This window comes from Phasianus colchicus, chromosome 16 (assembly GCF_987193195.1).
Source record: "Phasianus colchicus chromosome 16, bPhaCol1.hap1.1, whole genome shotgun sequence".
NCBI lineage: Eukaryota > Metazoa > Chordata > Aves > Galliformes > Phasianidae > Phasianus > Phasianus colchicus.
In genome coordinates, this window is record NC_143451.1 from 6,794,805 (window position 1) to 6,822,335 (window position 27,531).

At 40.6% G+C, this 27,531-nt stretch overlaps 1 long non-coding RNA gene across 1 annotated transcript; it reads right to left on the minus strand.

Moving 5' to 3' along the window:
• Window positions 1-1,448: 1,448 nt before the first annotated feature.
• On the minus strand, window positions 1,449-4,494 carry LOC116237550 (uncharacterized). The gene is made up of 3 exons (XR_004168761.2): window positions 3,783-4,494; window positions 3,542-3,600; window positions 1,449-1,901 (listed from the first exon to the last, which is right to left on the minus strand). It is a non-coding gene; the product is annotated as an uncharacterized LOC116237550 (long non-coding RNA).
• Between the last annotated feature and the right edge of the window lie 23,037 nt (window positions 4,495-27,531).

A 27,531-nucleotide genomic window follows, 5' to 3' on the forward strand; every position in this document is an offset into this window, starting at 1 on the left:
CTGGAGGGGACTCTGAAGTCATTTCACACCCTGTGCTGAGCGGAATCTATTAAGAGGACAACCTGCCAAGCCAAGTCCAAACGAGTTAAATTCCCTACCAGGATCTGAAGCTATTCAGGGTGTTACTAATAATGGAAACATCATTATCTGCAGCCAAACTCATTTACATGATGTATTTTGAAAGAAGGGAATTGGGATTAGTGAGGAGAGGACTGTTCTTCCTGCCAGCCAAAGGAGTGAGCTGGTGTTACCAAGAGACTTTTTGATTTCTTGTCCTCATGTTTATTGATTGTCAGCAAACACAGTCGACATGAAGTTACAGACATTTCCTTGAGACAGAGCTCTCCTTGAGAGTTTGACAGCCTCACATGTGTCGTGTTTAAATGTTAATAGTTTATTAGCCTTTCTCTGTCACCACAAGACAATCAATGAGCATCAAGAAGGTAAGTGGTGAAATTAGAATTGTGGCAACTGTTTGGATGCTCAAATGATCTAGTAACATGCCATAGTGATCAGAGGAACTGTACCTGTTAGGTATTTCTAGAACCAAGCCCGCAGATGTTTTAAAGGAGCTGACCTACATTGAGTGGAGGTTATTGGGCTCAAAGCACATTGACTGGGTACAGTTTTCTGGTTTATATTATACTTACGCTCACACTAGATGGCAATAACTGTCCCCTGAAGGCTTACAATAGGACCTACAGAAAATGGCTGTACATTTTCTACTCTGTAAAGTGAGAACCACCTTTTACCTTTCAGCTCTGCCTTTCTCACAGAAGTGAGTTTTGCCTCCTCCCCATCTTTTGTTAGAGGATGAATCCAAAGTCAGTGGTTTCATTTTCTCCAGGAACACTGCTGAATGTATTTTCTTCAAAGAACTGATCGAAGAACCAGCAGCCCTGTTAAATTCTTCTTCACATGCACTCCTCTCCTATCAGCGGAAATAAAGCCTTATCCTTGGGAAATATTTCAGTGCCTGCATTGGCCACTACTGTTCTATCTGCTTCTGATGCCCCAGAATGCCAAAATGATTTCAAATACCATCCACAGTGAGCTAATATTGCCAAAGAGATTTCAAATACCAGCCAGCATTTGCTATTCACACCCGAGTAGTTTAAAATATCAGCACTGGAGTAGCCTCATAAATTAGCAGCGCATTACATCTTTTCATTACAGATGTGGCAATGTCATCCAAGAAAGTTAATGACTCAGGCACCAGGAAATGGTCTTCTAGGTAGCAAATGTTCAGCAGATCACAGTATTCCATTTATAGCACAGAAGATGATCTAAATGTCATCGTTGCTCTGGAGAAAACAAACTACTCCATGCAAACATGCTGTGGGCTCTGTCCATGAGAAAAAGTGTTTCTCTTGCTAGCTCAAGTAGTTATGTCATGCTCATCTATCATACTACCTGTTGTCTTCAGTAATCTATGCCTCTGTGCATTAGTAATATATGGTGATGTTGTCGTGGTGGATATTTGTAGTCAGGACTAGATAAGTGCTTTTTTTTTAGTGTTTCAAAACACACTACAGATCCCAGTAATTCTCACTGCCTCTCTGTGATATTGATCTTGTTTAATTATTTCAGAGATAATTACAACTGAGAAAAAAAAAGAAAAAAAACCAACAACTGTCCAATGCTGTCTCCATGGCAAACAGACAGGAGTGCCTCAGTTCTCAGTCCACTGACCTCGTTGCTACAAGGTAAGGTTCCATTTTGAACTAATGATTTTGCACACCTTCTATGAGGTTTCTGTGATCCCATAGTATCCTCCAGTGATACTATTTTAGGCTTTGCAGCCATTGAAGTTTCTTAGATGAGTTCTGTGGGATTCCTTTGTCTCTACCTGTAGTATGGGGATTGATGAACTGTTGCACGAAGCAATATTGAGAGATATCCTGAAAGAAAGCAAGGAGTATGTAATGTCAGCATGCTTTCCCTGAGCTTTCCCTGTTACACTCACAAATGGAAGATTCTTAGGAACTAATTCTAAGTGAGTTCTGGATAGAAATGACGTATTTTTACTCTTTTGGTTACTTAACTCCTGTTTTTAAAATGGTGGGGAAATGCTGGTTTTTTTAACACTTACTTCAGTAAGGCAATTTCTTAGTATTTATATATACTTACTGTCCCCTTTCACCTAGTTACTTCATTACAAATACATCATCAGTAGACTTTCCACCTGGAGTGGAGGGAGAGGAAGAAAGGGAATATAATTCCTGAAGTCCCTTGAGTTGCTCTTAGTACTTTGGGCAATTCCCAAGACGTGCTTGGGACTCAAAGCCTGTCAGCAGCACAGCTCATCCAACCTGCTTGCAAAGCCAGCTCACTTCGTGGCCAAAATTCAGTCTTTCCCAGACACCTGATAGGTGCTGTGGCACACGGTTTGCATGGGTAAAAGCAAAATGTCTAAAATGTTCTCAAAATTGCCCATAGAGAATGTTGTCTAGCTGGCTCAGACTCCCTTTGTGTCTCTACCTCACACATAATGTTCCTGGGCATTGAAAAATGCAGACAGACAGACTTTTAAAAAGGGGTAGAAAAGGGGGGAATGCATTAGTCAGACTTTAACAGTTGCTTTCCAGGAATATGTCATGTTTTTTGCACACTTGAAAGTTTTCCCTGGATACTGAGTCATTTCTGCACAGAGCTATTCTGGGCCATCCAGACTATGATACTGTGTTGTATTCTTCACACGGTTGCATAACAAAAATAAGTCAATCCGAGTTCGTTCAGCATCTTGTGGATGATTTGGGAAAGCGTTTGACAATAGCCAGGGGTCAGAATAGTTGAGAGTCAGGTTCCATTATTACCACTTGCCAGAAACCAGGCCAGAGGGCAACATTCAGCACAGCAAAATCCATTCTGGAGACTTTTTCATCACAGGTTTGTGTACCTAGTATAGCTGCTATTCTCACTTTTATGGAACACAGAAGAGAAATTGTTCTGGACAAGTTAAAATCAAAGACTTGAACTGTGAATAATCCTTTTGTTGGTAGCAGATTGGAGAGAATGGTTTAGATACATGGATACTATTGCACCTGCAGAAGGGAAGCAGCCTTGTTTCCAGCTTGTGTAAATCTGCTTTGGTCTTTGTATTTTATGGTAGAATCACAGTGGAGAATCAGTCTATATGGTGTATAATTTTAGCAGAAAGTCACCTTCTCAGAAGAATAACTTGGAGAGTTCATATCCTTGTGTGAGAAGGGAAATGAAATCCCTGACCAAACCCACTTTCTTTCACCCATTGCTGACCCACCTTTGCTCCTGCACAATCCCCCAGCTCTGAAGGAAGCCTCTGGGTTTATGACAGCAATGAATATCTTTGAAAAATGCCTTTCTTGTTCTCTCCTAACTGTCAGTATGTGTTGTCCAGCCTTAGCCAAGTGGATCTGTTTCAGTTGGGTACTACCACCTGATTCCTGCTGCAGCCAGCCAATTTTCTTCCCTCTTTCCAGTTTGCTGAATGTCTCAGAGCTGAAGGAGTTATGTTCCACTAACCCTTCTAGCTTTTGGCACAGAGATCTTTTGTGCTTACCCCCAAAATATTGAAGATCTTGCCACCTGGAAGATGACCATCATGTCAATTGGTGAACACTACACAGAGAAAGCAGAAAAGTTTGTTAGAATTATTGGAAAACTTCCTTCAAATGTTTGTTTATTCAGCTCTATTTTTTATATCAATGTATAAAATCCTGGAATATTTTTCCCTTTTTGCAATAATAATGATCAGCAAAATACTAAAGTAGGGTTCTCAACTGAAAACTTCATAAGCCTACCTAAGTTGAACTGACCAGATGTCAGAAGTTTGGAAAACTTTGCTTAAAATGTGGGCTCTTCTGGTGAGGTATTTAACATTCAGCTTCTCTTAGAAGGTAGACAGCAGTCAAAATGCATATGCTTTGGGTACATAGTAAGTGAGATTTTAATGTACTGTTTGAGTTCTGCTGACAGAGAGAGGTGTGAATTGATGTCATGTAGGTCATAATGTCACCATGGATGTCTGCAGTAGGTTGCAGAACTCACTCGGTAATACTCTCAGGTTGAGTGGGTTAGAGACAGCTTTCTCATATTTTCAGCAAAACTCACTGTACACGCTTGCATTGGAAATGGCACCCAAGGATTCCCCACATCAGGCACTCGACTGGGTGGCTGCTGTTATTACCTTCTGTAGAAACTGTTTGTGTTATTCTGTCAGTGCCTCAAGGAACAGAGCAGATCTCCTTCCTGCTGCCTCAGGAAAACAGCATTTAGAAAGTGATGTAGGGGTGAGGAACGAAGGTGGGGGAGGTTTGGTGCCACTTCCTTGTGTTATGTCCTGCAGACAATTTCCTTCTTGTTTTGTGAATGACTCACAGGCAGTAGCCCATAAAGGGGGATTTATTAGGAGGCAGAAGGGAAGGTAACTCTGTCCTTCAGTATGTGATGTATTCATTTTGGGTCTTGTGATAAGAAAGCAGCTGTGCTCACACACGTTATATAACAAAACTGTTCTGGCATCCATAGTCAGATGATTGCAGTCACATCCAAATTTCCTTTTCTACTGCATTAGAATGGGACTGGTATCTTGATTTGTAGAGATTTAAACTAGCCAGGGAGGCCTTTTCATAATGGAATTGTACACCTTTTCGGTTTACTTGATGTCATGGAAGTGTACTACAAGATCCTTTATGTGATGGAAGATGTAACCCTTCTATTTTAGCGCTGAAAAACAGATAAAAGATGGTAAGTAAATGTGATCTTGTTTTGTGGACCTGACACATCAGACTGGTTCAGTGGCAGTGGCTGCCATTCCCAGTGAGCTCAGGGTGTTCCTCAGAGATTTTGGAGCAAATTTCACTCTTCCTGAACTTCATCCTTGACAATTGTTCACAAATGTGTGTACTGCCAAAATAATAAGGTGTGGTTGTGAAGCAAAGGATATCTGTGGGAAGAGAAGTGTTGTGAAAGTCTGGTAAAGAGACGTGATCAGATTGTTGTGCTGAATACCTGACTGCAGATCTGTATATTTTATTTGAAAATTTGCAGGTGATGTATTTATATCAACTGAAAATGGTGTCACAGACATAAATTGATGATATTTTTGGCAATCTTGAAACTTATTCTCAAACTCCTTTATCAACCTGGAAAGCATGGCTGCATGTTCTTCTACTTATTAAAAGCTCATTGTTTCGCTTTGCAGAGCATGCCTCCCTTTGTGAGAGCCTTCCACGTGTGCTGTATTGATTGTGGTATCTGCACCAAATTAAACGTTGGTATTAAACTTCTGTTTTCCTTAAACCTTTTGCAATGAAAAGTCAAATTACTTAATTCTGAGGAAAGGGACGTGCCCATGAGTGGCTCACTCTCTTGCCCTTATATCATGTGCTTTTTCCCTGACTAATCTACCTGTTCAGTGAATTGAAAGTAATTGATGGAAGTGGTATGCCAAGTTTCAGTCAAATGCATTGGTTGCAAGTATTTTGGCAGGATGTACAGGAGGGAGAATTGGAGTAGCCGTAAGAAATCATATCAAATGTCAGTTTGCTTCTGTGAGGCTTCACACAAAATAGATGCTGTTCTCAGTAACAAAAGCCCTTGATCCTGTCCAGTGCAGATGGATGCAGCAGAGCTGCAGCTAGATGGGTTTGCATGTGGGAGGTGCACAGAAGCCAACAATGGGCTCACTCCTTTTTCAACAAGATGTAGTGTGGCAGCAGAATGTGGGGATGATCTTTTCATAGGGAAAGAACAGGAAAGCTGCTGGGCAGTCCCCACTGGACTGTATTTCATGGCAGCCAGTAAAATACACTGCCAACCCAAGCAGTGCTGTTCTTCTCCCATACCTCATGTTACCAGGCATGAGAACACATCGACCCTGAGCTAAGAAACAAAAGTTTTGTCCAATGCTTCTTTAGTCTTCTGTTTGTTTATGAGTGAGTATGATTTAGATCTGAAGGAATAATGGGCAATATTATTTCCCAAATAGTTTAGGCTTAAAATCATAAAATTTAACAAATGAATAATTCACTGTATATATTTGTGAATTATTTATCCACTTCTGAATGCTGAATAAATGTAGCCTGACGCAAAGCATAGGAGACTCTGTGCCTTTCTAATGACATCAGCATATTCTGGATCAAGCCTTAAAAGGAAAAGAAAAATAACAGATAGTTTGTTAATTTGATGATTATGTGAAAGCAATTCCATAAAATCTCAACAAATTGTTCTCAATTCGTGATTTGTATAAATTGCATTCCACCAAGGTCAAATACATTTTTAAAAGTGTGTGCTCTGTTCAAATCCAGTTTTAAACAGAAAATTTTGGTTTCTCCCCTCATCTGTATGGAGGTGTAACTTTTGGGCAATTCACACAGCGGAGGAAGTCAACATTTTTAAGTGGCAAAAACTTAAACTGAGTGGATCATATTAAAGATGATTAAAAATTAGTTTTTGACAAACAGAAATTGTAAAAAATTGTAAAAGATTTTCAATCTGAAACAAAATTTGTAAGGGAAGCTCATGAAATGGGTATTTAAATTGCAAAAATAAAATGCTCCCAGGCTATGAAAAATGTAATTAATTTAAATAGAAACGCTGTGTTTCAGCAAAAAGATGTTGATCTACTATGTGTGCAATCTAGCCAGGTTGTTATATTTTGGATGTTTTATTTTGGCCTTGCCAATCATGTCTTCTGCTACTTAGATTGCATTTTAGCAAACATTGCTTTTACACAAAGAGGTGAATGTTTTCATCCCTGCTGAGCTATTCTGTGCTGCTATTTCTGCAGCACTGTCAGTGACAATATGATGAGAGAGGTTCTGTTTGCACCAAGTGAGGTCTGTGTGGGACTTAGTGCTGGTTTTGCCATTCCATCATGGGCACTAATCAGACTAAATTATTCCAGAGTGCAGGAATGCAAAGTAATGCATCTGCAGAAGATGTAAAAATGCTGCTGCTGGCATGAATGCAAATAAAGGGAATATATTTTATAGGTACGCCAGTGGAAGAAAGGTATCTACACAAGCAACATATTGCTTGGATTACTGAAACAGCAATGACATTGGTGTTTTACCTAACATTATGACTTCCCATTATTGTGACTAATTAATTACATTTGATGACAAACAGTAATTGCTTACTGTTGTACTTCTATTTCTATGCATATCTCTCCCTATTTAAAACTGTGTTTAATCCTACTGCTTTGAACAGCGAAGTCTCACTGTTTCTCATACTGACATTCCATTCCTCACATCCTTCCATCTCAGTCTCCAGCCTCTTTCCTCAATAAAATGTACCTGTTTCAATACTGAAGGCAATGCTGCTGCTGCATGCAGCCACTGAGCGAGGTGACTTTTGTGTCCTGTACCTTCAGCTTGCCTTTCTCACTAATATAAGAGACAAATCTGGCAGCTTTGCAGTGTGGTTTACTGCAAGCATCACTCTGGGTTTGCTCCAAGAAGAGCAGACATTCTCTGAAGAAACCATCAGTGCAGTTCATTCAGTACCACCCTCAGGCACCCAGGAGGTCAGCTTTTAACCAGGACAGTTGGTGTTACAGCCATACAAGTCCCAGTCAGTTGGCAGTGCTCATCCAGCTATGGGATGTAAGCATGACCTGGAAGACTTCCCTCTGCTGGAACAGTGCTTGCTGAGACTGACGGAGGCTGTCAAAGTGCAGCCTGGATGCTCTCTTCCTAAGGAGGTTTATTTAATGAATTCTATAGTTAATAGCAATAGCTATGGCATTGTAGAGAAGGCTGCTTGTTGAAATAACTTTTTTTTTTTTTTGGTAAGATTGCAAATTTGGCTGATACAGCAGAAAAGGTGACATCAGATGGGAGCCTGACTGATGGCCGATGTCTCTTGGGTTTAAAAAATAGACAGAGACAAGGTCAAATATGCAATAAGCAGGTTAAAACATCTTCAGAATTGTACGTTTTTCAACAAGTCCTGCAGTTCAAGGGCAAAAGAAATAAGGGCATTTCTGTGACCTTTTTTATAAAAATGTCTGGATGGTTGATCACACTTTCTTGTGCCATCCTAAATGATGGATCTGATGGCAAAATAAAAGCTTGCTAGAATTTGTAATTTTACTGACAATGTACTTAAGAGCTGCCACTTTGAGTGCTTCTTTCCTGAGAGAGTCCTGTCTAATGACTGAGCAATCATGGATAGAACTGTGATTTTAGAACTACTCTGAGGTTTTTGGGTGCCTTATGTAGAAAACATATATTTTTGCCTTTGTGCTTAATGAGAATATTTTTTGAGTGTTTGAGTGGCTAATTTATTACATCCAGATCAAAGGTCATCTTTATTTTAAGGAAAACCACATTCTCAGCTGATACAATGGCACTGTTTTATTGGCTTCAGTGGGACTATATTGATTACTGCAGATTGTATAACAACCCCAAGACTGTGAGCTTTTTGTGAAGAGATGTTCACAAATAAGGTATTCTGAACTATATTCTCTCACATCAATTAACTTGTTTATAAGAGGCAGTAATTACATTTGTCCATGGAACCATACGGATCAGAGCACAATTTCATGCAATTAAGTTCTATTTTTGAAAATCACTGAATTGCGGAACCTGAAGTTTCTTTCTTTTCTGATTTTGATGGATTAATTGGTTTGTCCTACTTTAATATTTACGTAAAACTACATCGATATTTCCAGCTTTTTTGGTTGTACCTCGATTACTCATCTAAGTATTCATTCTGGTAAGTTAGGATCTGTTATATTGAGATGAATGATTAGACATTATATGCACAGTTCACCCCCTGCCTTTGACGTTGCATCAGTTTTATAACAGGTGATGATGGTAAAATATCAAATTTAGAATTGAAACTTTTGAATTTACCAAATTTCAAAAATGCTGGTTATAAGCCATCCAGAGGCTCAGCTGTGTACATTCGTACTGCTGTTTGTTGATGGGAGCTATTTAGGACCTTTCAGATTGACTTCTCATCATTGGAAACACCATCCTCAGGGTCTACTTCAACCCTACATGTGTTGAATAATACAACTAGGCAGGTATGTTAAAATGCTGATGCATCTGGAACACCACAGTTTGATAGGAAAAACTCAGTCTTCCAAAGACAACAAATCATAAAAGGTGACGTGCTTTCAGTGTGACTGAGTTCAAACCAAAAGTCCTTGAAGAGCTATGAGGACAACAGCTTGTTCACATTATTGCGTGACTCAGAGCTGGATGTCAGTGTCAGTGTTCCTGGGGTTGTTTTGGCATGAGGAGGTGAAGGAAATATTTTGACAATGCAGTTGGCATGCCACTGTCTTTGTCCACTGTTGTAAGGGCTTTAAATAGATGCTTTCATCCTCTGTCTCTTTGCACTTTAGCAAAGCAGAGAATATTAAACCCCAACAAAAAGGTGGTTTGGTTGGCCGTGTCTTAGATTGTTTATTATTGTGAATAGAATCTGTAAGAAGAAACAGAGTTTACTGTTGAATACCAAAGTGGGGAAAGAACAGATTAGGTCTGAATTGTATCTATGCTTAGGCAATCATTCAGGCCACTTTATTGACATGGCACTGTCATACAATCGTAGAATGGCTTAGGTTGGAGGGGACCTTCAAGATTATCTAATTCCAATTCCCCTGGCATTGACAGGGTTGCCAACCCTGCCCAGAGACCACCCTGATTTTCTGACACAAAATCACACAAAAATGTATTTAGCCCAATATTTTCTTTCTGCTGATACCTTCTGCAGAGGTCAGAAAGATCTCTCAGTTGTTGGGCTCACACTCACATATGGTATTTGAAAGGTCTTGATGCCTGAAGAGTACAAAACCATTTTGATAAATCTCAGGACTACCAACCCATTAGCACAGCCCTGTCACCAGCAGGATTAGTGAGATGAGCTGAGGCCCACTGTGCAGCAGGGACTTCCTTGAGGAGAACAAGTTGTGCATATACTAAAGTACCGCAGGGACTGTGCAGGGACCACATCTTTCTTAGCTGTGTCTAAGAAAGTCTCCCTAGAAGGTTCAAGAGGCAACTGGATGAGGAGCTACGAGACATGGTTTAGTTGTGGTAGCAGTGGTAATGAGAAGACAGTTGGACTAGATGATTTTGCAGGTCGTTTCCAACCTTGTGATTCTATGATTCTCTGATTGTGCCAGCTATGTAACATGGAACAGACTCTGTTATCCTACACATTATTTTCATTGCTTAATCAGCTGTAAAACCAAGCTGGCTTCAGATGGGGCTGGAATAATAGGACAGCCTTGTATAAGCCCTTGGTGGGATGAACTGGGTTTTCACATGGACAGCACTGTCCAAACTGGAAAATACCCCCTACTGCTACTCATCTACAAATGATCAAAAGATTGTGGAAGTGTGTTTAATGACAGTGGGCCATTTTGCCTGCACATGACTAGAAGCAGGACTGGAATGAATGGCCAACATTTGTAATGACTGTCAGAGTTCATTTAACTTATTTCTCTGGGGAATCAGAGGTGACACCAGCTATTTCAGCTTTTGGTGTTACTTCAGGAAAACACCATCTCTGCTCTGATTGTACTAGGATGCTATTATGCATAAGGCATTTGTGAGTAATCCTGCCTCAAGGACAGAGTTGCATTCCTCGGAGGAAGGATATGTTGCCATGTGAGGTATCACAAGTTGGTGTGTTTTGCTTTGTTTTTTATGGTTCCATTTCACTTTCTCACTGATTCTCATTCAGCCTCAGGAGAGGCACGGTGTTGTATTTAGAGTGCAGATTTACATAGCAGCAATTTGTCAGTTAACTTAAACGAAGCAGGTGCTATGCTTCAGCTCACAACAAGAATGTGATTCCTAGTTGAACAAAGCCTGACACACTTTTAACTGGCTTGTTTACACCACCAGCCCTGCTGTTTCAACAGCCGCACTCTCCAGTATCTCATATTAATTGGGAACTGCAGCCAGAAGGTATCATGTGTCACTGTCAATTGTCAGTTGTTGACTGCTGCATGTGAAACTGAATCACTACCTTAAACGTGGCATAGTGACAAACAGCACTTAGCACACAAACCTGTAATTCCCACAACTCCAGCTATGAAAGGAGGACTGTCACCCATAAAACAGTGCACGTCTCTGCTCTCCCTGGGGATTTCTAAAGAGGAGCTGGGGATGTAGTGATTGAGGGGGTAATGGAAATGCAGATTTTCACTCCATTAAATACAGCACTATCAGCTGGTTACCAGCTCCGTGTACTGCTTAACTAATAACCGTAGTGTTGCAAATTACCAGCCCTTAGCTAATAGAAGTTTCTTGTGTACCTGACTAAAGGATCTGCTCCCTCCATTTCAGTTCGCTGTTTGTTCTCTATTTCCCCTATTTTGCTCTCTACCTCTTGTTGCCTCTGGTACCTGTCCTTTTCAGCCATGTTAAATGCTACATCAGCATCATACTCAGTGTCTCGAACACTGTCCTTCATACTTTTACTTCCTTAGTTTTGAATACGATGCCAATCTTTGGTTTCCTGTTACTGATTTACTGATCATTCTGAGACTCTTCTCGCTTTCCTCCAAATGTTGCAGCCTTCCAGTATTTAAAGTTGAGCCTAGAGGAAAGCTGAGGAGGAACTGTATCTGGTGTAGTGACAGGACAAGGTAATGGTTTTAAACTAAAAGAGAGTAGGTTTAGGTTGGATGTTAGGAAGAAATTCTTCACTTTGAAGGTGGTGAGGCAATGGCACAGTCTGCTCAGAGGAGCTGTGGGTGCCCCATCCCTGGCTGGATGGGGCTACGGACAACCATGTCTAGTGGGAGGTGCCCCAAGTTTCAAGGGTGCTTGGAACTGGATGATCTTTAAGGTCCCTTCCAACCAAACCATTCTATGCTTCTGTGATTCTACCCTCCTAAAACAACAACATGAAAACCCTCTTACAAACCTTGTATTCCACATTTAATCATTCTTGAGTATTTTTGCGTTCCTCAAAACTAATATGAGGTCCACTACAATTTTTCACACTATCATTGGGTATTCACTGTTACAGTGGCCTTACTCCTTTAAACCCATTTCACCAACCGCTCCACTTTTTTTCAGGCTTACATCAAACTGCACTGCTCATTCTGCAGTGTTCCTTCCTGTCTCCACTCCTTTTCCAGGCTGATGAAAATGTCACATCTGCATCTTTTCTCACTTACACAATAAGGAGTAGGAATGAGTTGCTTTGTGTTTGTAAAGTCTTGTGCATTCTTCCAAACTATACAAGAAAATTTTGTATTTATCTATTATTAATAAGACTGAATCTCCAATCCCCTTGGCTCACCTCGATGTAAATGCAACAGAAAATGCTCAATGTATTTGCTTTTCCAAGATGAAAAAATTAATATTTTATTTCCTTTATTAAATAAATCATGTTTTGCTGGACTACCATGCTTTGAGGTATAAAGATACTGCATTAATTATCACCCCAGCCCCACTTCCTTCAACCCTTCCAATGAACTAAAGGAGAATCACTGAAGCACTTTTGCTATTTCTAATTAAAAAGATACTTTGAGAATTTGATTCAACCCCAACTACGGAATTTATGTAGCTGTAATTAGTTATAAGAGTGATCTTTCCCTTCTCACGTTTGCTTGGATAAATGTGTGTTCCAAACTTGCACGCTTGTAGTAGCCAGAGATAAAGCAAGGGCTTGAAGATGATAAGAGAGTTGTTGTAAGTCTCCAGCTGTTGCTATTTTCTTCTGTCTTTTTAAAATCTCTTTAATAGCCATTGTTAGCATCTTTATCAAATCAGGATTGTCATTCCAATAAGTAATCCACATGTTCCTCTCCTGGCTACTCTGCCATGTTAATCTGCTTTCTGTAATGAATATGACTGGAAGCCATCTATCTACTCTGAGCAGCACTCCAGGGTCTTGCAAAACACATTGGGGAGCATATTTATTTATACATTACTATAAATGCACAATGAATGTCATACTTTTCACAGAATAGCCTTGAGTAAGTTCATTTTATGAAAAGCTTTCTGTTTGTGCAATCTTACTACTTGATAAGAGAATGTTTTCTGGGAAAAATAAATGGGGTATAAGTAGTTATCATAGTACAAAGTAAATACAGCTGGATCATTCTAGCTAACCAAAACTTCAAAAACGTTGGTGCTTTTGCAGAATTTGTTCAGCTGTAAGTACCACTTTTGGTGTATCTTTTTTTCTGAGCTGTTCTCAAGAGGTTCCTGCCTTCACACTGGCTTGTAAGAGATTGAGGATTTGGTGCACAAATGGCACTGGTCAGAAAGCTGAGCCCTGCACCACCCTTCACTGCGAGAAGTTAAGAGACTTTCTCATGACCTTGGGTAGAAACACGGGACAATGCAGCACAGAGTGCTTAAAGAAAAGAAATCCATTGGGAAGGTATTAAGCATGCTTCTAACTTTAAATGTACGAATCTGTCCCATTTAAATCAAAGTTAATCAGAAGCCAAGAATTTTTGAGGCTGGGGAAATATTAAGCATGCAGTTGAGTCTTCCTAAATTAGGACGTTGGCTACATTTTTCTTCAGTTAAAGATGGATCTCTTGGAGCAAGCCAAATGTTAGATTATTCATAGTGGAACACTTAATGTGCTAATGCATAAACATATGTCCTCACACATGAAACAACACACATTAGGAAAAGTGGCAAAATTGGGCATATATTCCTAAATTCCACTTGTACCACAGTTATACCTTGCTTTTATGAAAAACCAAACTGTGGTAGTATTTTCTAATAGCCATGAGTGATTGTTAATATAATAGCTGTACAGGATTAAGCAATCTGCTTGTATATAAGGTACCATCTTTCATAAGACACGATTGTAATGAGTTTTTCTACCCATTTTCATTGTTGTATGATTTGGTAACTGCTCGATATGAGTTACTTTCCAAAGTGCAGATATTAAGTCTTATCACTGAAACAAACGAAAATTATTAAAGGGAGACTTAACACTGTTTCTTAGCCAGGAGTTCTATAGCACTTGTGAAAGATTCTTTATGACAGTTATAAAGACATGTTACTAAAATACTTTGTGTTTCTGGAAGCCTATCACAGTCTATAAATGTCTCCCAAAAGCATGCTAAGAGCATTCTGATATTGCCATCCCAAATATACACATTTCTCCCTTGTCTTGAAACAAGCTATAGCAAATCTTTGATTTGGACTGTCAGGAATAACAGTCACCCCTAAAGGGAGATGTTTGACTTCCATCTGTTTGGGGGTTGTTTTTTATTTGTTTATTTTTTGTGTGCTTCTCATCTGCTGATTTTTTCACTTCTTTTTTCTTTTGAAGAAACTTTATTTAGTTTTGAATATTCAAGCAAAACGCAAAGAACTAAGGAAAGTACTAGCAGAAGGATTAGTATAATTTAGAAATAGAAATTCACCCTAATGAACGTTCACTCTAATGAAAAATCTGCTAGCAAGAATTTGATGTCTTCATATTGTGTTATTCCCTCACGTCATTGTTAAATTACACTGTGAAGAAGCACAACCTTTCTATCATTGCCTTCTATGGGGTTTCTGCAGCACAGCCCCTGCTGCTGCTGTCTGTACATGTGGAGGGTCGCTTTTCTTCATGATCAAGTTATTCATTCATTCTGCTAAATATCACATCATTTTCTGGTAATATATTGTGACTCGAGTTCACAAGCAGAGAGCCTCTGTGGGAAGTTGCTTGCTGCTATTTCTATTCAACACCTCAAGCTGCTTGCATGTTTTATTGTTTGCTTTCCCTCCATGGCTTCATTTTACAAAAAATGGGGTTCTTTTCCACCACAGGAATGGATAACGTGTAAATTTTCCATTAATTCTCTGGAGGTTTTTGTTGTTGCTGATGTTCATAATGGAGTACATACTGGCAACTGAGTTGACTAATATGTATATATATATAAAGTGTGAAATCAGTAATAGATAACACTGGTTTTAATATAAGAGAACAGTAATTTTGAGAACCCACCATAAGAAATACCAAAGATTCCAAATTTCAGCAGCCACCAAGCGCTGGAAAACACAACTTCATGTTGAGCAATTCAGAATCCAAATGTTTAAATCAGCTTTCTCAATTTCAGCTTGTAAGGTAATCTAGCAAGGCAGAACAGGCCCAGCCCAAAGCGCTCTCTCCTCCTACAACCAGAAAAATTGCTTTATACAGCAGTCACCTCTGACCCCAGGTTCACTCTACGGAGTGTTTTGAACTGTAGATGCGTTGCTGATGTTTGAAAGGATTCCCAGAATGTTTGTCTTACTAAAAGGTGTTACTGTTTGGGGATTAGGTATTGCGGGGCATACCACCATTTTAAGGGACACGAAGCATGGAATCACCACCTGGGAATTCCCAACCTTGGTGCTTTTCACTCAAGCAAAGGTATGAAAAATACCAATTTTTCTACTGCACGGATTACTGGCTTTCTTATCGATTTTATTTCTTAAAACAAAGAAAAGAAGAAAGGCTTGAAGTGATGAAGGCAAGGGGTAGGAAGTGAGTTATGAAAGAAAGGGTCAGAGAGAGAAATCTGGAGAGATAGCAATCTAATATACCGTAACTAATTGAAACCTAGGGAAGAACAATTACAAGAAGAGGTCTTTGTGAAAGGGCACTGAGTTTCAACAGCTGTGATTTGCTCAGAAAGGACCCAGCAAGCACAGGTGAAGCCAGTACAGATTGTTAGTTCTCCAGTTGCTGGGAGCTCCAGGAGAGTGAAGGCCAATCAGGGCCAGGTTGGCCAAATTAAAAGAATTATCAGCTGTTTCTGTGCTTAGTTTGAGTGAGGTTGTGGAAGAAGGTGTAGCATTTATGAACGTTTTCTGGTTGGTTATCTGCTAGTGAAGTGCAGGTCCTGGAGATTGGCATCCTACTTAAAGGTAAGGTAACAAAATTCTGTTCTGACTTAGCTTTGTAGTTTTTTGTTGTTGTTCTTAGGAACTGTTTTTCTAGCTCTTTTTATTTCTATAGGAATTACAATTCTCTGCAATGCCGAGGGTTAAAGAGGGTAGTTTTATGTTGGGTATAAGGAAAAAATCTTTTATGGTGATGGCATTGAGGTGCTGGCACAGGTTGTCCAGAAATGTGTTTCATGCCTTGTCCCTGAATACTTTCAAGGCAAGGCTGGATCGAGCCCTGGGTGACCTCATCTAGTTGTGTGTGTCTCTGTTCACTAGAGGGGAGTTGGACTAGATGCCTGTTAAAGGTCTCTTCCAACTCTAAGGATTCTCTGCTCAAGTTGAAGGAGTGATTTTTCAGTGTGGTTATTTTAAATAGCTGATGTGTGTTTGTGTCTATGTAAACATGCTGATTTTAAGGAGGGGTGACTTCAGTACTGCTATTCGGAAAGTTACTCCAGTGTTTTTTTGCTGCTATCTTTTCTAACTCCTTGTATTCTGTCTTTAGAACCTTCCTTCAATTTTTGGTGATGGAAGAGGGGGGAGTCTCAGAAGTAAAGAAGAAAGGCATGGTTTGATAATACTTGTGGTTTTGGCCAAATTTCAGTCAAATTCTGGACGTATTTTGTTGGTAGCATATGCTGTTATGAAAAGCTTTCACTATAGAAACAGTGGCAGCTATTGAGACTGAAGCTGCATGCTGGTCCTCAAAGTTTCATTTTTTTAAGATGAGAAACTAAAACCTGGAAGTGAACGTGCTCTTAAATATGTCTTCTCATAAGTATTGAAGTATCTCTGGTTTGGTGTTGAGTTCAGCCTGTAATCCTGGGGTTATCTCCTATGGTCTGCTGTAAGATTCTACTTTTAACTGTGCTGGACTGACTTGCTTGTGTGTAGGAAGAGGGAATCAGATTACAGAATCTTGATTACAGAATCAAGAGCTGCTCTCCATCATATTTGAAAAATTGTGGCTGTCTGGTGTGGTCCTGGATGACTGGAGGAAGGGTCACGTCACTCCCATTTACAAGAAAGGGAGCAAGGAGGACCCTGTGAACTGTATGCCATGAGTCTCACCTCTGTGCCTGGGAAGATCCAGGAACAGATCATCCTGGATGACATGCTTGATCACATGAGGAAAGGGTGTGTGATCCGTGACAGCCAGCACGGCTTCACCAGAGGAAGGTCATGCTTGACCAATCTGGTGGCCTTTTATGATGGAGTGACGGCATCGGTGGACAAGGGAAAGGCGACCGATGTCATTTACCTGGACTTGAGCAAGGACTTTGACATGGTCCCCCACCACATCCTTATCTCCAAACTGGAGGGATGTGGATTTGATGGGTGGACCACTCGATGGATAAGAAACTGGTTGAAAGGCCGCAGGGTGGTCATCAATGGCTCTATGTCCAGGTGGAGGCTGGTAACGAGCGGCGTCCCCCAGGGATCTGTCTTGGGACCGGTGCTCTTTAACATCTTTATCAATGACACCGATGATGGAATTGAGTGCACCCTCAGCAAGTTTGCTGACAACACCAAGCTGAGTGGTGTGGTTGACACGGTTGAAGGAAGGGATGCCATTCAGAGGGACCTCGAGAGGCTGGAAAGGTGGGCCCGGGTGAACCTGATGAGGTGCAACATGGCAAAGTGCAGAGTTTTGCACTTGGGCCGGAGGAATCCCAGTGATCCATACAGGTTCAGTCCTTGAGAGCAGCCCTGTGGAGAAAGACCTGGGGTTCTTGATAGATGAAAAACTTAACATGAGCCAGCAGTGTGCCCTTGTGGCTCGGAAGGCAAATGGTATCCTGGGCTCCATCAAAAGAGGGGTGGCCAGCAGGGACAGGGAGGTGATTGTCCCCCTCTACTCTGCTCTTGTGAGGCCCCATCTGGAGTACTGCATCCAAGTGTGGAGCCCCCAGTACAAAAAAAGACAGGGAGCTGTTGGAGAGGGTCCAGAGGAGGGCCACGAGGATGATCGGAGGGCTGGAGCACCTCCCCTATGAGGACAGGCTGAGGGAGCTGGGCTTGTTCAGCCTGGAGAGAAGACAGCTGTGGGGTGACCTCATTGCAGCCTTTCAGTACCTAAAGGGAGCCTACAGAGGGGAGGCAATCAACTCTTTGAAAGGGTAGATAACTGCAGGACAAGGGGAAATGGTTTTAAGTTGAGGGAGGGAGATTTAGGATGGACATCAGGGGGAAATTCTCTACAGAGAGAGTGGTGAGGTACTGGAACAGCTGCCCAGAGAGGCTGTGGATGCCCCATCCATGGAAGTGTTCAAGGCCAGATTGGATGGGGCCCTGGGCAGCCTGGTCTAGCATTAAATGTGGAGGTTGGTGGCCCTGCATGTGGCAGGGGGGTTGGGGATTCATGATCCTTGGGGCCCCTTTCAACCCTGGCCATTCTGTGAAGAGTGTTTCCTTAAATAGAGCTTGCATTTTACTATCCATTCTTCATTTAGGAGTGTGGAGAATTTTTGGTATTTGATTTAAAGAAATACATGCTTCTACATTTTGCAGTAGAAGAGTGCAATGCTTTGGACCAGAAACATATACTGCTCCTTAGTGAGCATCCACTGCCAGTTTTATTGTGGCACAACCGTTAGGTTTGTTGTCACAGCTGTAAAAGCCATGATGTGCTCTCTAGTAAAACTTTCTTTTTATTTGCTTTGCTTTATAAACCTTTCCTTTGCTTCTCTCAATTAAACTAAATTTTGCAACTCATTTGTATTCAGGATCTAGTGAAATGAAAGAGAATTATATATACTGTTGCAGTTGGAGTGGGTTTTGCTAGATATGTGGCAAACAAGCCATTGTTTTGGATGTGGTACATAATAGTCTTGAGTACATCCAGTGTAAACAATCATAATTTATTGCCTTTATTGATTATATTGCTGTGTTTACCTTTCCTGCTGAGTTCCACTTTGCTTTATTGTGCCACTAAGAACTACAGATGCAAATGACTGTGAAACAGGCCCTGAGGTTTGGAATGGAACACATTTGCAAACTCAGATATAACACTGACTGAGGAGGAAAGTGGTGCAGAAGCCATCAGTTAGTGCTGCTTCATCAGCCAGCGTAGCAGAAGTGATGTAAGACCTGTGAAGCTCTTTGAAGAGCTGACATGCTGGCACTTCTTCCTTAGTAGCACCACGCTGACTTATCTTGTACTTCTGTGTTACTCTGTCTGGGAGCCCAGTACGCTGTCAGTAATAACGGTGCTCTGGTTACTACGCTTATCTCTTGAGAATTTGTGCACCCCTTGCTTTCTGTGAAAATACAGGCTTATTCTAAGTTGCTGCTTCATCAAGGCGCAGACTGGCTTTGTGCACTGCAGTTTATTCTTGCTGCGTGCTTCTTTGTGTGAATTTATGGAAGGTGGAGAAACAAGAGCTTAAGAATTTAGAATTTTTATACCGATCCACTCCAATAGTAATGATCCTTCTTTGTGCTCCTAAATTTTTTTTAATGGTGAAAAAGTTCTTGTTCTCCACCAGCACGTTGCAGATTTTGTAGTAAAGTAAATGGACTGGCAATGAACTCCTGTTTCTGTGCATCTTATGTTCCTGTGTTGCCAAATGCCACAATGTCTCCAAAGAAATATGTGCTGTTACCAGCACTTGACCAGCTGGCGTGTTTGTCCCTGAGGATATTTGCTGAGCTGGGCAATGGGGGAAGAAATGTCCCATGTAAAGGGAATTGATCTGCAAGCACACTTCTGCTTGTGACTTCTTCCATGAATACTCTGACATCCTATGGCCTCCTTTTCTACCAGTACTGCTGCACTGGAGCACCATCCCACCTTAAAATATGTATCCTCCTAATACCACTTGAAGTTGGAAAAGAAGTTTTCTGCTAGTCTTGCAGGAGGCAGATCTTATAATATGAGGAGGTGCACCCTGGGCTGGTCTATAAGCAGAAAGGTTCTGATGCAGCCAAACCCAAATGTACCACGTCCCAGTTACAGCTCCCAAAACATGCAAAGCAACTGTTTTCTTTTGTATGCGTGCTCCATGAGACGTGTTTCTGGCAGGCTCTTCTCAGTGCCATTAATCACTGATTTCCCTAGCCTGAATTTGGTGCCCATCATATGCGGTAGAGTTATGGCCAGAATGTTATATGGCAGTCAACCACTGTATTTTTGGATATAGAAGGTAACTCTCCTTTCCCTAGGTTACAGATACGTTCCTGTGGCTTTCCTTCCAGCTTTGCAGTGACTGATGTGGGACTGTTTGTCTGCAAATGAGACACTGATAACTGTGAGCAACACGTGTGTGTGAAGGCTGCAGGGCTGTGAACTATATATACATTTTCATGCAAACAAGATACTGATGTAATATAACAGTGAAGTATAAAGTATCAGTTCTCTTGTAAGTTCTGGGTAGATTTTCATGGCAGGATTAATGTACTGCAAAATGCCCCTTGTCCTTTTGTGATGGCTATAGCTTAGCTGTGTTCCTCTTGCTCTAGAGTAAACAAACTGTTGTAACTTAAATATTGGCAAGCTTGCAGTGGAAGCAGTGTATGCAATCCAAGGTTGTGTTGTAAGGTGATAATGTCGTGCACAATGGAGTCTGGATGTACTGACAAGCCCAGGCCCTTTAAGGAAATTCACTTGGACGTTTTGAGAGTGTACATGTTTCTTTGAAATACTTGTCTGATGGTTTATTTAACTGGCTGCAGTGCTGTGAAAAGTGTTTACTGGACATCAAGATACGGAACATGGGAGAAAAATGTACTGTCAAGACAAAAATCAGTGAGTAGCTTCAGAGAGCAGACAGGGTTAAAGCTGCTCTGTTCTACCTACCTATGTCACTGGATAAAGCTCAATGGTTGTTCTAAAGACAGCTTTGTATCTTGAAAAATGGTGTGGTGCTTTAGTTTTTGAAGGTGGGGTCAGGTGTAGATCTGTCTCTTGGGACTTTTCCTGCTCAGGTTTAAGGCTCTAAGATTCTGCGGATCAGAACTGAATGATATTAGCACTCCTGTGCTGTGGAGAAAAGAGGAGTGGGATGCAAATAGTGCAGTTCAGCCTTCCAGCATAGTGGGGTCTCTGCCCAATATCTGCCACCAAATTAGGCACAGGGAAGTGGTAAGGGGCACTGCAGGAAAGGAGAGGCTTCTGTTTTTTTTTTTTAATATAATCCCATTGAGCCAATCTGAGGCTCCACTTTTTTTCCCCCCTCTAACAGTGAATTAAGTGGCTTGCATTATCCAGTAGCAAGGCAGTGTGCCACACAAACAGAACTGACCCCATACAGAAAACCCAAAGGGTCATTATTAAATACAGATCAATGGACTGGTGCTGTTGGCTGGTGCATGGAGGTGTGACCACCTTGGGGGAAGGAAAGGCAAGAGCCTGGAGCCCTCTAGAGTTGGTACTGCAGGATGATGGAGATGGATCAGATGGCAGGGTAATGATGCAGTATCCTCTTAAAGGAGCTTACTATTAATTTACTGCCCTGAGCAAAATACCCAACAACATGGAAATGAGATGGATCAGCCTAACCCAGGGTTGTGTTTCAGTATAAATAACTTATTTGTTATCCTTTCAGACTTAGAATGGGGAAGGACAGGAAGAGAGGAGTCGTCATGATTCATTAATAAACTTAATGCTGTTTAACTTGCTGGTCTGAGGGACTCATTATGTGACTCAAATGGGGGAGGACCCCTGCAGAAATGTGTAATGTTTTTTGCTGAAAATTCACAAGTATATCCCACCCCTTTTAGCTAGGAATGTCTCCATTGTTACGAAAATGGCTCTATCATTTGTTGATTCTGCGGAGCATGAATAATTTATCATGGATTTTGATGTGGTCTGAATTTCTTCTAGGCATCCCAACTTCTTAAAATCAAACTTGTGCTGTTTTGAAGTTCTGTTGTGGTCTTATTCTTTTGGAACATCTTTGTACATCTTTCCAAAAGGAGCACTGTGAATGTCTGACTTGCTTAAGAGGCATATCTCAAATTTTTACAGTCTTGCCCATGTTTTACCTTCCATTGCTGCTTCTATAAAACCAACATGTGATTGTGCCTATTGTGGTCTTCAGGTGGTGGTAACTCCTTGGTATTACAGGTGGTTGTATTAAGCTCTTTGCTCTTTGCCTAGGCTCAGGGAAGGGATTTATGTTAGAACCAGTGAGGTATTACCCAGGTGTCACCATGGTTTACACCCATGTGTTGGCATGTGCTAGTCCTCACTAATGGTCCTTCATGATTTCTTGTGGAGCTTCTGGCCTGGGAGTAGCTGATTCTGATTTCCAGATCTGAACAACACTGAAGTGGTTGGAAAACTTGGCCTGTAGCACTCATTTCCCTCACAATTAAGAAAGCAAGTCACGTCAGACCAAAGCAACCCTCTGCCCAGAAACAGCATGCATAAAAACTGAAGTATTGCATGTTTTCATGCTAGTGGTAACCTAATGAGCTCGTCATGGATATCTGTGTTTGGTAACTTTGTCTACACTTGCTCCTAACTATGGTGTGTGTTTATGTGTTGAAATATTGTTTGAAGTCTCTTTTAAAAAAACAAAAACAACCTTGCATTTATTCTGTGTCGGAAAAGAATGAAAGACCAACCAGAAGTTTGTTCCTTTTACTATTGAAGATGTGGCTCGGAAATCAAGGTTGATAAAGTCACTTAGAAAAGCCTAAGACTAAAAATGGATCTCCTTGCTTCTGGGACCTCATACCTTTTCCTCGATATTGTTCATCACATTTCCTTTCATTGAAGACATTCAGCAGGTTCTGCCTTCTGCCATTACTGTACACAGCCAACTCGCCTGCCTTCATGCTTTCAGTTTCTATTTCTTCCCGGTTTCTTTTCTTGTTTGCTGTGCAGTCATCTTGCAGACAGAATAAAGTTGTGCAACCTATTAAGCAAATGCATTTGGGATTCCTTTGCAATTATTTCATTTGATCTGTCAGTTCATTCAAGAGTTCCAAGATGCTGTGCACTTACTGGAATGAGTGTTTCTCCTTGTAGGCTCTGGTACTGGCATTATAGATGGCCATAAAATTATCAGGCTAGTTAACATGAAGTGGCCATCATATTCTAATCGCTTTCCAGGGTTAATTCTAGTCCTTTAAAAAAGATTCACTTCATTTTACTGCATTCGATGATCAGAGTGTACATGAGACCTGAAGAAAAACGTGGCTTCCCTTTGGGTGGGACTTGGTTAACTGTCTCTGCACAGTGATGCATGTGTGCTGGGTAATAACGTTAGCATGATGTCTAATACCTCACACTTCACTAGCAGTGTGACTGCCATCAAGGATGATGAAGGGTGAGGAAGTGAATGAATTACTAAAAAGGGTGATGCATTTATATTTGGAACCAGCATTGCCATGCCATTATCAGGATGTCTTCAAGTAAATTTCAGGATTTAACATCCATCAAGCTGCCTGACAACACTAAGCCTGCATTTGTGAAATGTCTCATAGGACAGAGACATAAATCTGAGTTATCTACATAACAAGGATATTGAGTTATGTTACACAGGAGAGGTCATAAACATAGCTCTTCTGGAAAGCAGATCTAAGAGTAGAGACCTAAAGCACAACACGTATTACAGTAACACAACTTTTTTTATTGCAGCTTTGAATTTAAACAAAAACAGAAGGAAAAAATAATTTTAGGATTTAACTTTGAGGCTGGCTGGTTATATCACTCGCTTATGTGACACTTTACAACTATCAAACAAAACTGAAATAGTCACTTCTGTCATTCTTACTTGGAGGATGGCTTATTCAAATATATGTTAATTATGAATATAAAATTCATTGAGCAGAAGGTGAAAAAAGCTCCAGTATACCTTATCTGTTACTGATTTAAAGAACTGTATGCTTAAGGTAAAGTTAATTTTGACTGATCTGTTCTTGCTTTATCTATAAGGTAAAAAAAGGAAACGTCAGGTGTATTGGAGTGGGCAGATTTTCTTTGTTAGTGCAGCAATTCTTGTGTATACTGCTTCTACACAGCAATACCATCTGGAAGCTCATGTCACTTCACCAGATTGATTTCAATCTGATGACAGGGAATCAAGGCTATTGCTGGATCTGCTTTCTTTGAGTTGTCGCTGTTGTGAATTGAATAAAATATTTGTCTATATTTAATGCAAAATACCAAAGTTTCTGCACTTGTATGGTAGCATCAAATTTTCAGTAATTTCATTGAGTTGATATTTCCATTTTATACAATGTATTGCATTGGAGAAGATTTTCAGTAGAATGAAGTCCACTTTTGGATGATTCACTGGGATTCTTAATTCTGATTTTTAGGACTCTTAATGGTTTTGTTCAAACAGAGTGGGCTGGAGTAAATCACAATGTGAAACAACACTGAGTTGCAGCTCCTACAAAAGAAGTATTTGCTCAAAGCAAGTCCTGGATATGAAGCTGATCAATTTAAATCTTATGCTGCACTACAGTACAGTATTTTGCATAACATAAGTGAAAATTATTTAATAGAATGGAAAGTGATACGATCAGGCAGTGGTTAGTGACTTTAAGGGTATGTAAATCATTGCTTCTTTCCCAGTGAAGCACAATGGGAAGCTCAGACCCTTCTGATCCCTGCTTTGTCAACTAGGCTGACTGAAGGAATGCTGTGTCTGAAGCTACTAACCACTGGTTTTCTGTGGCACCATCCATTTCCATGTGTTCTGAGTTGTGGTGCCTCATTGACACTGCAGCCCATTTGGAATGAATGAAGCTGAACAGTCCAGAGAAGCTCAGTCTTTTGCCACATTGGAGACGTCTGGTTTTACTCAGATTTAAGCATAATTGATTTGTCTTAATGATAAGACTACATCTTAGGTGAGAAGGTTATACTCTGAATAAAATGGGCCTTGCTGCCTCAGTCTTTCCTTGTCATAAAAATGACCCAAGTGTACTTCAAAAAGAAAAAAAAAAAAGCAAAACATAAGTATTAAATAATATGAAGGCATACAATCAAAAGTGTACATTTGCCTGACTTCTGGATCATGCGTTGATCTTTCAACATTTTTCTGGTGATGAGCAGTAATCCCAAATTCTATGAAAATACTGAAAGATCTCTGAGATAGATACTTATAAGTCCCAGTGCAAGAGCTGCTGATGGTTTTTGCCCCTTAACCTTAGTGCCACAGTACCTTCAAATTATAAGAACTAACGCTGGATGCTAGTAACTGCTCTATAGAAGGATGGCATCGTTGCATACTGTGAAGAATGTAATAGAAATCTTCTCATAGCAGAGTCCAACATAATAGAGTTTTCAAATGATAAATGTGTGCAGACTTTCTTTATAGACTGTAGGTGGCTGCTTCTGAAGTGCAACCCAGTGCAACACAAATGGTGATCCTGGAGACTGCCTAACAGCATCAGTGTAAAAACCCATCAGTATTGCTGAAAGCTACTTGCAAATCATTGCTGCTGTTTTCCAGGCACTTCCTAGAGTCATCCATCCCTTCGCTTCCTACAGACCTAGGAGAGGCTGAGCAATGTGTCCGTGGACCAAAGTAGACTGCAGATTGCCAGTGGATTGTCTCATTTACTCTAAACAGTGTTCAAAGTAAGCGTAGCTGATCCAATGCAGTCAGTGGAGGTGACATACTGCTAAGACAAGGTAGAAATAGAAGCTTAGAGTCTCTCTGCTTCTGAAAAGTGACAAATGATAGATTCAAATGCATCCTTGGATGCGGAGGAAATTCTTTTATAGCAGTCTGTGTTCTTGGCAATTAGTGGATAGGGTAACATAGAGCAGCAAACATTCTTTTTCTAATGACATTTGTCTATGAATGGCTGAGACAAAATGTAAATGCAATTACTGTTCCCTGCGTGTTCAGTATAACCAGTGTAAAAAAACCCAAAACAGTTAATATATTAGAAAAATGGGAAAAAACAAACCCTTTATAAATAGAAAGGGAGATGTTCTGTCAATAACTAAAGCTTTGTTTTGATGCTAAAAGAACAAATACACCTTTGCCAGTGTTTTTGCTCATAGAAGGCCAGGAACTCAATGATGTATAGTAATCTCATCCTGAAAACAGCCTTAACTGCTGCAGAACTGAAGGCAGAACATGAAGACAACTTTCTACAGAGGCACTGCTTCTGCATTTATTTCTAATCCTTACCTAATAATAGTTAGATCTAAGCATATCTGATCTATGTATATGTCTTAAGTGTAGCTGCTCATCTGAAAAGAAGGTAGCTCATCTAAAACTGACTGTGCTCTACAGTTCTAAAATAATTCTGCTTCAGTTTTGGAGGCTATTCTTGCTGGACTGGCACCTTCTGTCTGGTGTCCCTGACATGGAGGTTCTGCAGAGATTTAGCATTGCATGCTTAGCACGTGCAAGATGGAGATGCTGGACAGTGTCACTGTCAGTATAGTGTTCCTCCAGGAAATCCCTCCACATGAGGGCTGTCCCAGTGACACATTTTCCTTTTACTCCAGAAAGTACAAACTGTTGGAGACGTGAACTGGAGCATCCCTGCAGCATTTGCTCTCTTCTGCCTTTATCTCCCATAGGGGCCTAGATATTGCACTAGAAGAACACTTGCTCTGACCAAAAAAAGAATCCTCAAACCAGCTCTGCACTGGGCCATAATAAGTGGACTGCTGTGTTTCAAACTTCTCAAAAGCCCAGTAGAGCCTTAAATTGCTCTCACAGGAAGATATGACATTGTTAGGCAGTATAAATCCCTGTGCTCATAACTGTGTGTGCTCTGGGCTGCTATGAGCAGAAAGCCTGAATGAATAGAGGAGTGCTTTTGCATCTGTGTCTGCACAGAGAGCAGGCTTCACCTGCTGCATTGTTCTAATCCTATCCAGTCATCATATGAAGTGGCTGAGTCAGAGCAGATGCCTAAACTGTCTTTCTCCAAGAATTGTGGGAGCAGTATCACAGCATCTTCCATTATTAATGTTATTCATATACTAACTCATCTATCATCCTTTTCCCTTCCCAGTTCTTCTTCCACTTCCACCTGTAGGTTTCTTTATTGTGGAGAGGATTAATTTAGCAGTGGGATAGAAGTGGTGTATGTGGAAAACAGGTGGCACCAATCGTTACCAAGTGCTGTATGATGTGTGTGAAATTGAAGGTGTCATGGGAGCTCGCTAGCATTCTGGGAAGTATTTCCTATTTTAGTAATGAAATGGTTGTGACTTAAAAGGGATCATCTCCTGCCTGGACTAAGAAGTGTTGACATGTGGCCAGGTCAGCACAAATAAGTCTATTCAGTACATTAATGGAAATAAACAGCTTCATTGCCAAGCAGGGAAGGAGTTTTTTTTTTAAGAAGCTTAAAAGATCAGTTGTCCTACAAAGCAGTTCAACTAACAGTGAAATAAACCAACTACATGAATATGTTTCGCGTACTAAGCAGCACAGTGTATTAATACTTCTACACACAATGACCATGGAATACTAAAGTCTTGGTATTTACAGCATTTATTTCACAAATAAAGAGCAGTGAGATTTGTAGAAAAGCAGATACTTTTGTGGATTGATGAGAGGCTGCTTCTGTGAGTGTAAAAGCAGAGGGAGTGGGGAGGAACTTTGAATTAGGGGGAGTCTTTAAAATAAAGGCAATAAGGCTGTGAAACCAGGGAAGCACAGTAGTACTTCTCAGTAATACCTGCAAGCTGACCATTACAGGAGATTGTAGGATTAAAACTAAACCAAGAGTATGTGAAATTCATTTC